Here is a 14986-nt window from a genome sequence, read left to right as displayed (position 1 = left end):
CATTTTGATGAGGAACAGTACAACAGCAGTTTCTAAGGAAGGAATGATTTGCTTTATAAAACAACCCTTCCAACTATAATTCCACTATACAACTCTCAGAAATTAAATTGTGAATGTATTTCTGCTCAAATTAGTCTGTGATGCAAAAATCACACCTTGTTTTCTGCTCATTTATTTAAAAAGAAGGATAAATTCATTGTATTTGTTTATATCCTCTATTTCTTAGACGTCCTTATATATGTTTTTTATTACTCTGTTCTCATGTCTCTCTGTTCCTCTATGATTATCCCACATTCCATTGACCCATTTTATTCTCAATAGCTACAGTAAGAATGCAATAACCCAAACTGCCTTTCTGGTTTGGTTCATGGTCCATTATGAACCAAGTTGTCTTGTGTTTAGGAAAAGTGAATTTCACCACATCTAATAATGTTGCTGGTGAAAAAGAATGAGAATATAACTTGTGTCATGAATAACCCTATATTTTCAACTGTAACTGAATCTGATTTGAATAGTGCCTTTGACGGATTCCAAACATTACACAGTTAGTACTGTTGGCTCCCCAGAGGGCCAATGGATTTCCTGTAGTGTTGTAGAAATTTAAAAACAACAAAAGATCTTCATATCAGTCCTGTGCTCTCAGTTCTACTTCACTTCACAGGAGAATGAATGAGATAAAGTATTTTTCAAGGCTGCCTCTCATAGAGGATGAATAAGGAATGCCACAGATTTAAATCCTACTGTCAATTTTCCAAGATACTCTTTATCCAAGGAAACCTGAATTTTACTAAAACCTCTTCTGAAAATTATAATATGTATGTATTCATATCTTTTAAATAGAAACTTTATGAAATTGCATATATCAAAATGGGCAAAGCCTTACTCTGGTTCCCAGGTACTTGGTATTCTATACTGAAGACAGAAATACTGTCATCAGAAAATTTTAATCACATTCTAGGAACCAGGTATTCTCCTTAAAATCATATACCAGTATACTTTCATAAATCCTAGTTTGGAATATATCACTCCTATCTTTAGATGTTCTGGAGTATGGTTAGTTTTTGAAATCCGGTGTTATCATGTTATAAACCCATAAGAACCCCTTGCCCCCAAAGAGAAAGGACTGATCTGATGCAAACCAATAAATTCCCATGAATCTGGTTTGGTCTGTTCCTCAGCTCATCTGAGCCTGTTGCTGTTTCTGTTGTTTTACAAATGTTTGCATGACTTCTGCTGTGAGCTCATAACTATGTAAAATTGAAGCCTGGTAGTAAGAATGTAAGACATTTCTGAAAATTATAGGACCATAATTCTTAAACACTAAGTATCAAGAATCAACATATTTACTTCAGTCAGCTCATACACAGGACACAAATTTGACTCCAGTGCTCACATTTGGTGGCTTCCCCTCAATTTTAATAACCCCATTTCCACAATGTCCTCCACCTTTTTTGGATCTCTGGGCATTGGCACATACACATGGCATACACATAAGTAAACAATCAAAATATAAAACCTAAAAACAAGTTTGTTCTTGCTATACTTGGGCTGTTAGACTCAGGTCGATTTAAAATGAATGTTTAAATATTGTACTCAACAAATACAACACAGTTGGAATATATATTCCAAGGCAGTTTTGAAAGATGTTCAAAATTATCCTTGTTGTCTCTCTGTATATTGTGAACACTCTAGCATTTCATTCCTACAGAAAAAAACATTTGTAGCTCCAGAATCCTAGGACATCATGCCTAATGTATGGAACATGGAACCTTAAGTTTCATTGCATCCTTTGGATGTAGTATTTTGTCTTGCACATGAGGCAACATTCCTGATTTTATTACTATTGTTTTTTATGTCCAATGGTAAATTTTTAGATCTAAAAATGGTAAATAATATGAATCACTAAATGAAACCAGCAAGCAAATTATTCACTAAAAATGAAAAATGTGTGTCCTATGGGCAGTTAATATTTATTTAAAAAAATCTCTTACTAAGGCTGGATAATACATTGATCATTAATAACGAAAAAGTCATACCCTAGGAGAAATGCCCAGAATAGAAATAGATATACAGTTAATTGTTTGTGTTTGTAAATAGTGATAAATTTGTAGTTAAATATGGAGGGCAAGTTTAAAGTTATCCTATAGTTTTTATAATATTTTCAAAGAATTTTTGTGTTAAATTAAGTATTCTTTCCAATAATGTTGAAATTATAGATTATGGATGTTGGTGGTATATGAATAATCTTTCTGCACCCAGAGAAGTTATCTACTTGTGTCTTTATCCATGCATAGAATCATATATTCATATCTCTACACAAAAGATGTGAGATTAACTTAATTTGTCCAATATCATTCCAAAATCACATCAGCCCTTTCCCCCCCTTTTTGTTGTTTTTCAAGACAGGGATTCTCTGTATAGCCTTGGCTGTCCTTGAACTTGCTATGTAGTCTAGGTTACACTCCAACTCAGAGATCCACCTGCCTCTGCCTCTGCCTCCCAAGTCCTAGTACTAAACCCATGTGCCACTACTTCTCAGATGCCTTTCATTTTTCTACCAGGTAAACTCACAGATTTTATTTTCATTGTATCACATTGCTTGTTTCTGTAACCTCTTCATGGAAACTAATCCTGTTGTCAATATTTACCACATCTCACTTGCAAACTTTTCAAACATGTATAAACCCATAGATGTATACCATCAGATATTTTTTTCTGGCCCACCAAAATAGATTTATTCTGTTATTGTACAGTTGTCTTGTTTATAAACTTAGATCTAGATTACTGTACAAGTGATCCCTATCCTCATCAATACTATTTTCTGCTCAACTCTCTTAACCATAATCCCTTACAAGTACTTATATGTCTCTATAAGAAAATACTCTGAACCCCACTGTAGCTGCATTTCCTTGTGGAAAGCACTCACTTTCATGCTACATTCTGATCTGTTTGGCTGGTTCCAGCCCTATAACCTAATGGCAGACATTGATAATTGATTTCTTTTAGAGGAAGGGAAGAGATTTGATGGTGGCATAACATGCAGGTGCAGGGAACATAGTGAGTGCAAGGTTATGGAAACATACTGTTTGTTGGAAGGCTTCTACTCCAAAAGACAATCCTTTTAAAAGTTAAGACTAAATAGAGAACAGAAGAAAAGGTCTGGATCATATAGGAAACATCAGTGCTAGATGTGTATAAATGGCAATAGAGGTGAGAAAAGATGAAATACCTGTTGATTGGCCACTATGGAATCAGTGTGACACAACAATCATAGATGGTATTGGAAGGGAAAAATCAATAAAAGTCTAAAACTTAGACTCCAAAGCCGATATAGGATAAAGAAAATTTCCAGGGCTGTCTGAGTTCCTAAAAAGGCAGCCAGACAGATAAGGCTAAACAAAGAACAGGGTACAGAGGCCTTTTAACAGATAAACCCCCCAGCTGTCTCAACGTTTCTCTGTCCTAAAGAAGATCAGATATTTGTCAACTCAACTAGTACTTGTAAGTCCCTGTCTGGGAGATAAGTAACAAACTGTCTTCCTCCCCAGCTTCCTGCTTAATTGCATCCTGCCTAAATCACAGTTATTGTTTTATCTTATGTAACCACAAAAAATCTTTGTAATCTCAAGGCATCCAGTCATTGGAACTTCCCAATTTAAAAACCCCCTCAGCCAAAAAGCAGGTCTCTGCTTGTTCCCAAATTGGCAGGATCTGAGTTGCAATTCATAATAAAGAAACCTTTGTTTTCCCATTTGGTGTGACAGTGGTGGATTTTTGGGGTTCTGCGACATGGGCATAACAGTGTAAGACAAATTATTTAGTTATAAAAAAAAGGTTAAAACAAAAGCAAGCAAGCGAACAAACATAAAGCAGATGATGTGATGATGAATACAGACCTCTCTGGAGACTGTTGGTCACTGCTTTCTCTGGATCTAGGTATTATTACTGCTTGTATTTCACACCAAGCATATCATTAAGGAGGGGTAAAAAAGATGAGTGACTAAGATGCTTATCCAATGAAGGAAGCCTTTTAGCAGTTTATTTTCTGAATTTGTTCCATAATGAAGGGTGTCTGTCTTAGATGATAGAGTAGGAAAGAAGCATTTACTGAAAGTCAAATTAATGGAAGTAAGATGATATTTAGAGAGCACAAATTAGTGTCTGCCGGTATTGAAGAAAGCAAAATATTTGTTGTAGAAAAAATGAGTATCTTTCCTTTTGCTGGAGACACTTGCAGCCCTTGATCATTTGATAATTTACTGAGTTGAATCAACCCTGCAGATGTGGCCAAATCTGCTCAGTCCCCAAAGATTTGCATGTGCCTAGAGCATAGTTCACTCTCATGATGAGTTCTTTATAGGTTTCTCATACCCTTGCAGGAGTCATTTGTAAGCAGGACACATCATGAAAAAGAGAGCCCCCTGCGCATAACTGGGGCCTGCTGCTGCTTCCAATCAGAAAAAGCAACTTTTAACATCGGGGAGTTAATTAGACACTGTAGTCAGTGCTGTCTGTTCCTTTGTATGTTTCTCCTGTAATACACATAACAACATATTTATTATACATTTCTGTTATCAGGTGTGAGATAAACATACATAAGACTCAGTTCTTAGCATTTCTGTCTCTAGAAGAATGTATAACAATCATCTGAAATGCCAGTAAGAAAATTAAGGAGAATTTAGCTTTATTTCAACAGAAAACAGGAAAGGCTCCAAGAACATTGATCAAATATATATCCAATTTGTTAACTGGAGTTCCAGCAAGGTTTAATGCCCATTGATCTGGGGCAGATTATAGCATCACTATTAGAAATCAGTATCTGAAGATATTGCAATATATTATTGTGTATAGTAAAATGAGTATCCTCCCACAATAATACAAGTCATAACCTAAACTCCCAGGGAAGCAGAAGGGAGAGGATTTCCCAGTTGTTCTTTTGTGTATCTCTATCTGCTAATGTGTACTCAAGTTTCAAATGTTTCCCTGAGATTTGTTAGATTACAAGAAAGCTCGTTGTAGCCCAAAGCATATTCTACATCAACAGCATTAATAGGACAAGTGTAATAAGGTCTCTTCTTAGATTCCTTAAATATAGTGGTGACAGCAGATGAAATGCCTGGGCTATGCCATCAATTGATATTTATGTGTCAAAACAGCAGTCCCTGTAGATAATACAAGCAGGAAATTTTACGTTGGGAATTTAGACTACAACAGGCATGTACTCACATAGGTATACACTAGTAATAGAGAATACTCTGTTCTTTGCCTAACAGGCAGAATTCACCTGCTAATGAAAATATGAATGACAAAACAGGCATCCTGAGACATTCACATTAGTCCAAAGTAGTGCTGATACCCATCTGTAATGCCATAGTGAAGGGACCAGCTCCCCATTTTGGCAGCCATGACAGTAACACGTGCTTGCCATAACCTTGCCTTGGTCATTTAGAGGTCAGACGCCTACCTCATGACAAGGAACCAATCAGAAGTTAGCTGGTGGCACTATGCTTTACGACACTGGGTGTACTTTACAGACAAGCATACAGCAATGACATAGCATAGCAACCACCCTGGGAGGGCCTATGGGCCAATCAACACAGGGCAAGCCCTCCAAGACTGGAGACACACCAATCCTGAGCCTGTGCGTACTCCTAGACACTCCCCTTATGCTGCCCTACAAGATCGCTCCGCAGCAAGTTAAAACTGTCTTTCATAGCCAACTGCCATGGTGGGTGGACAAAAGACCAGAGCTAACATGGGGTTAGCTCATTAAATTACAATAAAGCCTCATGCAGTTTGCAGCAAGCTCTTGAATCTGCCTGGTGATTGGGGTGACTGTGGTCGTGGCCTGGGAACCCGGATACCTGAGTTTTCCGGGGGTCTAACAATAGTAGTTATTTCATAGTCCTCACCTCTATCCCTTCATCTGTCTGCAAGAATTGATGGATATTACATTAGTTTTCCTGCTCTCATACATGGCAAGATGAGTAGTAATTGCCCACTATCAGTATAGAAATTATCAGCCCCATTTGCATCACAGGTGGAATATGAGACAGGCAAATTACTGCATTACCATCTAGAAAACTAAGAAACAATAAGGGAGTTGCATTAAACGCATATGAAGGAAAGGATGAATAAAAGATTATTTGCATACAATGTGTTTCAATGCATACAGGACGCTAATGTATCAACCTGCAAACTGTTAAATCTGACAAAAAGCTTTCAGAATAGTGGCAGAACACAAAGTTAACAAAAGCTGCACCCTACTATTATATTTACAACAGATATTTTAAAAAAAAAGAAAGAAAGAAACAATTCCATCCACAGTATCCTCAAAATTACCTTAATGGGCAGAACAGTTTGCACAGCAGTTAAGAGCACTTGCTGATTTGCAAAGGAATCAAGTTTGGTTCCTAGACATCCACATATTGGTTCACAATTATCCATTACTCCAAGACCAAAGAATCTGACAACCACATCTAAACTCTTTTAGCACCAGGCACACACATGGTTTACAAACCTACATATGTGTTGACAAAACACTTATAAAATAAATTTTAAAATCTTATATAATTAAAATAAAATCATTTTAAATTTTCTTGGAATAATCATAGCCAAATAAGACATAGTTATGTATTTTACTTTTCAATTCATCATTACTGATAGAGTGCTTTAAATGCACCTCAGATATATTATGGTGAGCTTGGAATCACAGGGCGATAATAAAAACACCCTTAGATAATAGAAGTCAAGCGCCTACCACCTGTGAAGTACTTTTTGCAGTTTGGACTCAACTCCAAAGTTTTTGAAACTTCCAAACAGTGTCAGAAGTATGAGAATAAATATACAAATATGAGCTTCAGGGATATTCAGTTTTCAAATCAGCATACTTAGTAGCCAGATACCAGTTTTCTATAGTGAATCAATCCTGTTAAGAATATGTAAAGTGTTTTCTACTTTTATACGAATCCCTAGATTTTATTAATGCTGTTATATGAATGCCAAGATTCAGTTTACTCAAATGTAAATAGTACTGCTTTTCAGGAAATTCCCAGAATTGCCATGCCTGTGTCATGAGAAAAAGTGTTGGTAGTGAAAGGTTCAGGCATTATGCTGGCCTGCCCCTGTTACCTGGTGGAACAGGCAATACCCTGGTCAGCCCAAGGTTCCATGGGAACTAAGTCTGCACGCAAGTGCAGAGGACCCCTTTAAAAGATAGGCCCCTGCCCATTTATGCTCTCTGTTCCCTCTCTCTGTGCTCTCTGTTCCCCTGCTCTACTCTGTCCCCCACCTATGCTCTCGCTCTGTCTCTCTATGGTGACCGGCGGTGGCGGTCAGCCATTTACCCTGTTCCTCTTCTTAGTCTACCCATTCTGTCGGGCCTTATAATAAATTTATAGTCAATACGTCTGTCTCAGCATTTCTCTTTTCTTCTTTTTAAACAAAAGAATAACATTTTGGCGCCCAACTTGGTTTAGGCTATCTCCGTAGACCCTTTCCCAAATCTAGCTGGTGGGATAGTCTTTCTTTGTAACTTTTCCTTCCAGGAGCAGGGGAAATCTCGGAGATCCTAAAATCTAAACTGCTAACCCACTTCCATCTCCACTTTTCCTGGCACTTCCTCCTGCCTGCAGCAGCCTGAGATGCCGGAACTCAACTTGTCGCTTTTCCAACTAAGGATCTCTTGAACTCACTGATCTGCCTATTTGCTGCAATCTGGTAAGATACCCAGAACTGTTCCCATGGGGCAGACCCAGCACTCTTCACTCTGGGTCCATTTTTTGTTTTCGGGCTGGGTGCTCTCAGACAGGGCAATCTGTGCCAAATTTTGGCCTTGCCCATGGGAAATACATTTTTATGGGATCTTTCAGTTACTGCCAGGGAGTAGGTAAATGAGCAGAGTTCTGCCTCCCAATGGAAACTTTCTTTCACCTGGGAATGTCCCTCATTGTTCTGTTTGTTCTTTCTCTGACTGTGTTTCCTCTTGGTTGGCAAAGTCTGCTTAAGATGCTCTGAGAGTTTTGTTTGTTTGCTGGTTTTCATTTTTCCACATGAATGAGGTTTAAAACTTTTCTGGCAATTGAGAATGTGCTTACGGAGGTTGCCATCTCAAACATGTGGGCTAACCTGGGGGCTGCCATCTTGGTCATAACCTTGTGACCTAGCATAGGTCTACCCACTCACTTCAGTGACTTACATGGGCAAGCACTGCCACCTGACATCTTGCTTTTTATTTCTTCTTTCACTTGTTTGGTGCATTTCCTAAAGGTCAGGTATGGGATCCTGCTCCAGGAGTGGTGCTTTTTTGCTTTTTCAGTTCGGACCACTGGGTCCTTTTTGGTTTCAGGACAGCTGTGACCCTTTCGGGGCCAGGTCCCTGGCAACTCCCACGGGCAGACGTGCATCCATAGAGAAGCTTTTTGCCGGTTTTCCACTTGCCTCACCCATGGGAAACGCATAGAGGAACCTTTCTGGTTTCATCCAACAAGCAGGTAAACAGACAAAAGCAGCTTACAGTCCCCGCCGTTTTGGTTGTATGACCTATCTGTAGGCATACACAGCTCCAGCGGCCTGTGCCAGCAAACCTGTCTACCTGATTTTTTATTTCTGCCAGATCATTTTGCTTTTTATTTTATTTTTTGTCTTTTTCTTCTTTCACTGGCTCTGTTGTTCATGGCTTGTTTACTAAATACTATGCCTTTCTAGGGCCCTCTGTTTCAATCTACTCTCTCCCTTTAAATCTCCTGTCCATTTGCTACAATGTACAGATCAGAGATTACATTGTGGTTCTCCTTTACTGTTATCCAGTCCTGCTTGTCTCTGTACCTGTAATTTAACTTTATACTTATCTAGCTCTATATACAACTTAAATTAAACTGTTAAGTCTCATATTTCTAAATTGCTATATATCTTTAAATGATGGTAAACATTTAAGGTCATAAAGGTCTAATTTAACTATACTTAAAATATAAGATAAGTCTATACAACTTAAATTTAACTCATGTATCTTTAAATGATGATGAAAGTTTAAAACCATAAAGGTCTATTTCAAACTAACAAAATATTTATATCACTCAGTCCATCCTGTAAGCCGTTTAAAAAGGTACAGCTTTTATTACAAAAAGGGATTTTTCTCTAACTAAAGACAAATTTAACTGCTGAGATACTAAACAGATGACAGCCCTCAAATGCTCAGAGATCTAGAGAATATGGCATTTAAATGGTTTTGTTAAAAAGCTTTTTATAACAGAGAGATAGGCCAGCTACTGGCCCCACCCCATTTCCTCCGAGAAGACTGATGGGCACTGAAGAAACTTCATCTTGAGTCAGTGACAACGCTAGTAACTGAGCAACGCTGCCCTTCACCTCAACTACTACAAAGTATTACAGATTGTGGACAAGAGGACAATGGAATTGACTTTCCCCGCGTTGCTTGGGCCAACGGTAGGCTAGTCTTCCCAAAGTCTGTAATCCACAGGTCACAAGTTATCAGCAAGAAGGCAGGTGTCCTGCAGCCCACTACTGTGGATGGAGGACCCTTGGGATGGCTGTCCATGCAGCCTGCTGGCAAGTCTCTGTTATTCTTTAATCATTGATTCAGGTAAAATCTTATCCTTCTCAAGCTCTAATGCTTTTGATGACTGGTAGTCTTGCCAGCTTAAAGCAAAACAGATTCCAGTAACAGGTATTTTAGGGTTTATCTATGTAAAGATAGGAAAGTCTAAGATGTATAAAAGTCTGAGAATGTAGTTACAAAGGCCTGAGGATAAAAAGGCTTAAATGATGATAAAATGAGTTGAGACATTAAAAGAATGAAATATGTTCTGGATTTCTCTATTTCTCATGCTACTGTTCATAGTCAGTTCTACAATACCACTATAGGATCATAACTACAAGGTCAAGATTAAGATGTTTTTCATTGTCAAAAAAAATCTGTCTATTGTAAAATGGTAATACTTTCAGCCAAGTTGCTTCTAACATGAATATGCTTCTAAAGGGTCTAATACTTAGGTTTCTACAAACTCTAAGGATTCTTGTAAGCTCCAGGGAGCTGAATTGGATCCAAACAAACAGGTCAGATTCACTCCAGCTATTCAATCTTTCCCTGGTCCCAGGACTCCCTTCTCTCATGTTAAGACTCCTCGGGAACCCCTCCCTCATCTTACAATCATCCCCTCAAATGACAGGACCTAAGGAAAAAAATTTCTAAACTTAACCTTGTCTTCTGCTTTGTCAACATCTTGCCAGGTCTAAGAGGCGCCAGGGAGTTCCATACAGCCTGGACTGCAATGGAACAACCAGCTTCCCCAGGACGTGGCAGCACCCCAACCTTCTCGGGTCCCCCAAAGATGGTCAACGCCCCCCACATCAGCAGGAAGCAGTCTTGAGAATTCGACGCCCTTATTCCTTAACCTGCCATGTCTAACACCCCACCTTTTTTTTTTAAATAATAAGTAGAGGTGGGAATGAAATGTTCAGGCATTATGCTGGCCTGCCCCTGTTACCTGGTGGAACAGGTAATACCCTGGTCAGCCCAAGGTTCCATGGGAACTAAGTCTGCATGCAGGTGCAGAGGACCCCTTTAAAAGATAGGCCTCTGCCCATTTATGCTCTTTGTTCCCTCTCTCTGTGCTCTCTGTTCCCCTACTCTACTCTGTCCTCCACCTATGCTCATGCTCTGTCTCTCTTTGGTGACTGGCCGTGGCAGTAAGCCATTTACCCTGTTCCTCTTCTTAGTCTCCCCATTCTGCTGGGCCTTATAATAAACTTATAGTCTTATGTCTCATGTCTCAGCATTTCTCTTTTCTTCTTTTTAAACAAAAGAATAACAGGTAGCAGAAGAGTCTCTCTGGGCTTTTCACCTGTATCCTCTTAGTGAATTTAGAAACCCAGTTATATTCCCTTATGGCTTTTGTTTTTATTCACTTATTTGTTTGTTAAGTTAGTTTTACTATGTTTTTGTTTGTTTTTTTCTTTCCTTGTATTGAAAGACTTAAAAATTAGCAAAGAAATATAGCCCAGAAACTGACCAAAGCTACTACTATAACTTGGTTCCTGGAATTTTCCAGCCACCAGCAATTACTCCCTTACAAGGCCATAAAATAACTGGGTACCAAGAATTCCCAGATGGCCACCCTCTCCAGGGGCTCATGAAGGAAACAGATTGCCCCAAGGGCCAATGTGTCAATCATTAACAATTAAGTGTCCCTGTGAAACAAAGAGATAGCTACCATTAGTTAGCACATCCTGAGGTCTGCAGGTTTTACAACTGGTGGGGTCAGGAGACTATCTGATTCCCAGGCCTCCCCTCAAGACAAAGGGCTTCCTAAGAATCCATGACTCTGGTCACATATTCAATGGACAGAGAGTCAAGGCCCCCCTAAGCTTATTGTTTTTGCCTTTAAAACAGCCTGTGCCTGGATGATGGGACTGCTTTCTAGCCTGCATGCTAAGAGAGCCCATTTGTACAAACATCTACCTTTCATTAAAGCCTCTTGCTGTTTTTGTCAAGTTTCCACCTCTTCCCTTGTGGTTTGGGTGGCCGAAGTCCTGGGAAAAGATTCTGGAGCCCTGAGCTTCCTGGGGCCTTACAGTATTTGTTTATCATTTTTATCTTAAATCACTGTAAGTTTCCAATATTGACATGCAAAATATTCTGGTGCCCTGCTCTTTTACCTGAAATTCAGAACAGTGGGGGTTCTCTGGTTATGTTCTGGCTAGGATTGAGTTCTACAAACAATTTGAGCAAGTCATTAATAATTCAGTAAGGCCTTAAGCCATGTCATTGACACTTGAAAATAGCAGAGGCTGTGAAAGGCTGGACAGAGCTGTGGGGATGCCTATCTCAGGGATTCAGCAAGCCTCAGGGCTCCCACAGGGCTCAAGAAAAACAAGATCAATGCAAGTTCCTTTCTGTGGCCTAAAAAAAATGTCAGTGTAGATGGCAGTGGTGACACATACCTTTATTTCCAACAATTGGGAGCCTGTGACAGGCAGATCTCTGAGTTCTAAGACAGCCAGGGCCATGTAGAGAAACTCTGTGTCAAAAAAAAAAGGAAAGAAAAGAAAGGAAAAAATAATGTCAATGTAGAATGCTCCAAGAATAGAATGGTAGTGTGAAATTTTTGAAATATATTCTGTTTCTGTTCATGCACCATGTATTCTGTTATAATCCTAAAAATATGATGAATTCTAATTCATATATTTCATTGGATGGATTTATTAACCACAGTATTCCTTGTTGTTAGGTTTGATTCAGTCCTGCTATTTGGAGGAACATGAAAAGAAAAAAAGAATTACAAGGAGAAAGATAAAGAAAGGAAGGATGAAAGATGGAAGGAGGGATAAGTAGAAGAAAAAGAAAGAAGAAAGAGAAAAGAAAAAGAAACAAAGAAAAAGAAAATATGTGAGTATTAGATCTGTTATCCAATTCAGACTGCCTCAGCCTTTTGAAAGGTTCAGGCATTATGCTGGCCTGCCCCTGTTACCTGGTGGAATCCACTCAGGCAATACCCTATTCAGCCCAAGGTTCCATGGGAAAGAAGTCTGCACGCAGGTGCAGAGGATCCCTTTAAAAGATAGCCTCCTGCCCCCTCCTCTCTCTCTCTCTGTCTCCTGTCTCCTGTCTCTGTCTGTTCCCGTTCTGTCTCTCTATGGCGACCGGCCATGGCGGTCAGCCATTACCCTGTTCCTCTTCTTAGTCTCCCCATTCTGCCCTTATAATAAACTTATAGTCTTATATCTTATGTCTCAGCAATTTCTCTTTTCTTCTTTTTAAACAAAACAATAACATTTTGGCGCCCAACTCAGTCGGTAGAGCATGGGACTCTTAATCCCAGGGTCGTGGGTTCGAGCCCCACGTTGGGCGCCAAAATGTTATGGTTTTGTTTAAAAAGAAGAAAAGAGAAATTCTGATAAGACTATAAGTTTATTATAAGGCCCGACAGAATGGGGAGACTAAGAGGAGGAACAGGGTAATGGCTGACTGCCATGGCCGGTCGCCATAGAGAGAGAGAGCGGGGAAACAGAGACAGGAGACAGAGAGCAGGAACAGGGGGGAGAGAGAGAGAGAGACAGGGGGAGAAAGAGAGAGGGAGAGGGAGAGAGGGGCAGGAGCCTATCTTTTAAAGGGGTCCTCTGCACTTGCGTGCAGACTTCTTTCCCATGGAACCTTGGGCTGACCAGGGTATTGCCTGAGTGGATTCCACCAGGTAACAGGGGCAGGCCAGCATAATGCCTGAACCTTTCACCTTTATCATGGCTCTGGCCAATTAGGTCCATCAAAGCTATCCAAGGTCAGGAATTGTTACATCTCTCATCAAAGTGGAATGACCTTGTTAGTTATACATACCTAATACTGGTGCTTGTTTGATGCCTCAATGATCTTGCTTCTTCTCATGGTCTTTGTCTTCAAAAATCGAGAACTTTTCATACAAGTGCCCTTTTAACCATTAGATAGCCTGTGGTCCTTTCCATATTCTACATCCACAGAATATGTTCCAGCTTGTAGGGGTAGCACAGTTGTCAGTTGTCAATAGCAGGGACCCTGGTAATGTCTTCATTCTGGAAAAACAAGGTCAGAACAGGGCTCATTTTCATAGTTCAAGAGTATGGGTCCATGGTGAAGATCTTCAGTAGCAGATACCAGGTTCTGAGCTCCTCTCTTCATTTATGTTGTAATGAAAAGCTGAGGGTGCTCCATGAAATGCCGAAAGTGGCACAATAGTGATCTCAGAATGGAAGTCATGAATTGAGGAAGAATATATGAGATACCAATGTATGTGGTTTCAAGCACTTTGGTGGGTAAGGTGCTATATGGAAAAGAACAGACCCTTCCATTCCTCACATGGAAAAATCTGGATTTCAAAGTTTAAGCACATATAATCTCATCATCCATGCAACAAAAGTAATATAACTGGCTCCCGAGATTCTGTAGATTCGTTTCGACAAACAATACTCTGTCCCTCAGAAGGGTTTTCTTGGGCCTACAAGTAACTAATCCTTACTTGGATGTCATATGATGTGATCATTTCTTCTGAGAAGAGTCCAGCATGGTGCAATCACCATGATGTTACATTTTCAAAGTTTTGTCAACTAAGGCTGATAGATGAAACAACAATATTTTTTTATACTCGGCCTCTAATTCTTTGAACTAAGTAAATATTTTCTTAATAATGTATATATCCCTGAGTATTGTAATACAGTAACAAAAAGGGGAATTCACAGACAAGTTTAGACATAGGAAGTAGTATATTGAGATATACTGAGTTCATTCTATGCTTCCTATTATTGGGATCACAGAAGAGACACAGTATCATTTTCTTACAGTGATACCAAATATTGTATCCACAACCCAGTAAAACCACCTATTGAAAATTTCACCCAGCTCCTAATACAACTACTGTAGAGAGCTTATGTCCTGTACATAATCACTTACCATCAAACTACAGTAGGTAATAAAAATGAAGGTCTCAGCTACTTTAAAAAGGTAAGTATATTTTAAGTGTATTTTTAAAACTGATTGATTAGTACCCTTTTGAAAAATTTACATTCTCATGAGTCATATTACACAAAGTTGCTGAACCAACTTAGATCATCTGATGATCTAAGGGTGGCCACACCCTTCACACTTTACTATGTTTCCTACCAATGACCTTTTCCATATCTCTCCAAATAGCCATTCACAAAGAATTGGGTTATCAGTATATTTTTCCATTAGTCTTCACATCCATTATTAATTGGGTCAATTGGCCTCATACTGACATTTTATACCAAAGTATTATATACTCCCTATATGATCTATAATAGATCCCTTAGTGTCCTTCCAACACATTTTTTAAATCTCAACATTTTTAAGATTTCCTATCAGTTACATTTCAGAGTACCCTTCTTTGTAATTGTTTTCTTCTTCTGACTGAATTCTGGATTGCATGTTTCCAAGTGGTTTGGGATACCAGGCATGGCAACATCTGCCTGGGAGAAATGT

At 39.2% G+C, this 14986-nt stretch overlaps 1 non-coding gene across 1 annotated transcript; it reads left to right on the top strand.

Moving 5' to 3' along the window:
• The first annotated feature begins 12796 nt into the window (after positions 1-12796).
• Positions 12797-12871, top strand: Trnak-cuu. The gene has a single exon. It is a non-coding gene; the product is annotated as a tRNA-Lys (tRNA).
• Positions 12872-14986: the final 2115 nt, after the last annotated feature.

This window comes from Cricetulus griseus, chromosome 8 (assembly GCF_003668045.3).
Source record: "Cricetulus griseus strain 17A/GY chromosome 8, alternate assembly CriGri-PICRH-1.0, whole genome shotgun sequence".
Lineage (NCBI taxonomy): Eukaryota > Metazoa > Chordata > Mammalia > Rodentia > Cricetidae > Cricetulus > Cricetulus griseus.
Note: the sequence above shows the minus strand (reverse complement) of the source record. Positions and strands in the feature narration are given on the sequence as shown.